This window comes from Oncorhynchus clarkii, chromosome 20 (genome assembly GCF_045791955.1).
Source record: "Oncorhynchus clarkii lewisi isolate Uvic-CL-2024 chromosome 20, UVic_Ocla_1.0, whole genome shotgun sequence".
In the NCBI taxonomy this organism is placed as follows: Eukaryota; Metazoa; Chordata; class Actinopteri; order Salmoniformes; family Salmonidae; genus Oncorhynchus; species Oncorhynchus clarkii.
In genome coordinates this window covers 23,495,110-23,498,894 of record NC_092166.1, presented here as the reverse complement: position 1 = coordinate 23,498,894, position 3,785 = coordinate 23,495,110, and positions in this window count along the sequence as shown.

Below are 3,785 nucleotides of genomic sequence, written 5' to 3'. Positions count from 1 at the left end.
ATCCGGTTAACGACTGCTCTTCTTCTTTGGTGTTTTGTGACGACGACCAGACTATCAGTTGGCGCAACCTCGCCCCCACATCTTTTTATGAGGGGTATAACCAACGATATACACTAGTATTTACTGTAGATGGGTTGATTGTTTACTAACAAAACCGACGCGTGCACAAATATGCAGGCAAAACAGATGGGTTTGGCTTAGATAGTTTACATGTTGTCAACAATGTTTCGTCTCCAATGTTTATTGAAAATATAAAAACACTTGAACAATGAACATTTGTTGTCTCTCAAATACATAATTACAGTTTTTAGTTAGTTAGCTAGCGATTTTTAAACCATATTATAGATTACATGAAATCAGTCAAAACAGCTCAAAACATGACATGGAATCAAGAACAAGATTAAACTAGCTGAAACGAGCCGTTTTTGTCATTGTTGGTGGCTATCTGGCCATCCAAATTCACAATAACTCATGGAATTCTGCCCCAGTGAAGCATATGCATCGTTTTCGTGACGTTGTCAGCTTTACCTCATTAATATAAACATGGCAAATTATGTGAAATAACAGTGAAATAATAGAAGATGAAACCTTATTTGCCTTCTTTTTTTTACATGCATTTATTTGTCTATCTTGTTTGATTAACAAGAGTGAAAAGGGGAAAAAAAGAGTGAAAAGGAAGGGGGGAGTATTTTGCCACTAGAAACACCATTTAGCCCAAATACATCCTTGACCTCTCTGGGAAATTCTCATTACTTCTCACCAATATTTACTGTCTCTACACAATGAGCACCAAAAGTATTAGGACAGTGACACATTTTTTGTTATTTTAGCTCTGTACTCCAGCATTTTGTATTTGAAATTATACAATGACGATGAGGTTAAAGTGGAAACGTTCAGCTTTAATTTGAGGATATTTTCATTGATATCGGGTGAATCGTTTATAATTACAGCTATTTTTGTACACAGTCCTCCCATTTTAAGGGACCAAAAGTGGGACAAATTCACTTATGTGTATTAAAGTTGAAGTGGTCAAAAGTGTAGTATTTGGTCCCATATTCCTAGCACGCAATGATTGCATCAAGCTTGTGACTCATCAAACTTGTTGGATGCATTTGCTCTTTGTTCAAATCAAATTTTATTGGTCACATACACATGCTTAGCAGATGCTATTGCGGGTGTAGTGAAATGCTTGTGTTTCTAGGTCCAACAGTGCAGTAATATCTAACAATCTCACAACAATACACACAATACAAACAAATCTAAAGTACAGGAATGGAATAAAGAATATTTAAATATTTGGACGAGCAATGCGGAGATGCATTGACTAAAATACAATAGAATATAATAGAATACAGTATTTACATATGAGATGAGTAATGCAAAATATGTTAACATTATTAAAGTGTCCAGTGATTTCAAGTCTATGTATATAGGATAGCAGCCTCTAAGGTGCTAGTGATGGCTATTTAACAGTCTGATGGCCTTCAGATAGAAGCTGTTTTTCAGGTTGTCGGTCCCAGCTTTGATGCACCTGTACTGACCTCGCCTTCTGGATGATAGCGGGGTGAACCGGCAGTGGCTCGGGTAGTAGTTGTCCTTGATGATATTTTTGGCCTTCCTGTGACATCGGGTGTTGTAGGTGTCCTAGAGGGCATGCCTTGGGCAGACCGCACCACCCTCTGGAGAGCCCTGCTGTTGCAGGCGCTGCAGTTGTCATACCAGACGGTGATACATCCCAACTGGATGCTCTGGTTGTGTTTCAGATTATTTTGTGCCCATTACAGATAGTCCTGAATGAATCGTGAATAATGATGACGCACAAATATCATACCCCCAAGACATGATAACCTCTCACCATTACAATAACAGGGGAAGTTAGAATTTTGTGGCGGGGATGATATTTATGCCTCATTAAATTTTCTCACTCATCATTACACACGATTCATTCAGAACTCTCCGTAATCATGATAGCATCCACATTAATGTAGAATTGTTTGGAACCATTCCATTATCATTTACAGTAAATGTGTCACTTTTGGAGCTCACTGTAACTCTCCTTGTTATTCACACTCAGCATAATTTTCTTCTTGAAAATCAATAATAGATGAACCAAGAAAATGATGATCACCCCCGAACCTTAAAAAGTCCACTCCTTCGTTCCCTCCCTCAGCTCCTCAAGTAAGGTTCTATGTCTATTTTTATCTCTAGTCATTAAATAACAGCTCATAAGAATGAAGAGTCAGAGTCAGTCTGAATAATCGATTCTGCCATCCTCAGTCGCCCAGTCTTATAAATAGAGTCAGGCCCGGTGCTGCATTAGTGGGAGAGGGACTGATTGGACTACATTTGCTGTGTGAAAAAAAGAGCTTAGACCTCTTGTAACAAAAACTACTCCTGATTACCTTGGTTGGCTAAAACAGTGGGCTGCAAGCTACTCGAACCAAGACCTACTGTATAATGATTACATTACCTTTCCAATGATTACACCTTAGAAATAGATTTAACTGAAAATTTAAAGAGATATAAGTAAATTACTCAGCAACACACATCTAAAATATTGTCTAGGCCTGCATCTTACATAAACCAAGTGAAAATGGTGGGTTTATTATAATACAAATTATGTCAGTGTTTTTTTTCCCCATTCAACAATTTGTGAATAAAGGTTTGTGTTAAACAATTCATAATTCCCTCTTCATTCAATGTTTTGGAAAGCGAGAGAGAGCATAAAGGAGAAGATGAGACTGGAGTGAGAGTTATAGGCTTTTTATAGACACTGCCTTGAATGAATTACTTCCAATGAGCAGCAGAGTCAGATTAGAGTCTTGTAATAGGGCTTCCAATTAAGCCTGACAGACTGCACTGGGGAAAGCAAATGGCGTCGAAGCGATACCCTCTCCAGATTAAAGGAATTTCACATTGTGACACTGTGCATTGCACATACAATGTACATCGTTATATACCAGATATAGGATTGTAAAGCATGTGATCCTTTAAGCGTCAACATTGTATCAGCGGCTTCATGAGTAACCTGAATCAAATTGTTGCAAATTGTCATTCTCTCACATTAATGCTGTCAGTGTTTTAGTACTATATCTCTAGACACAATGATGAAAATAATCATGGCCTCTAAACCTTCAAGCTGCATACTGGACCCTATTCCAACTAAACTACTGAAAGAGCTGCTTCCTGTGCTTGGCCCTCCTATGTTGAACATAATAAATGGCTCTCTATCCACCGGATGTGTACCAAACTCACAAAAAATGGCAGTAATAAAGCCTCTTTTGAAAAAGCCAAACCTTTTTCAGCCTATATCGAATATCGAATCTTCCATTCCTCTCAAAATTTTTAGAAAAGGCTGTTGCGCAGCACCTCACTGCCTTCCTGAAGACAAACAATGTATATGAAATGCTTCAGTCTGGTTTTAGACCCCATCATAGCACTGAGACTGCACTTGTGAAGGTGGTAAATCACTTGTGAAGGTGGTAAATTACCTTTTAATGGCATCAGACCGAGGCTCTGCATCTGTCCTCGTGCTCCTAGACCTTAGTGCTGCTTTTGATACCATCGATCGCCACATTCTTTTGGAGAGATTGGAAACCCAAATTGGTCTACACAGACAAGTTCTGGCCTGGTTTAGATCTTATCTGTCGGAAAGATATCAGTTTGTCTCTGTGAATGGTTTGTGGTTCGCCCCCCCTTGGATTGTGCCGTGGCGGAGATCTTTGTGGGCTATACTCGGCCTTGTCTCAGAATGGTAAGTTGGTGGTTGAAGATATCCCTCTAGT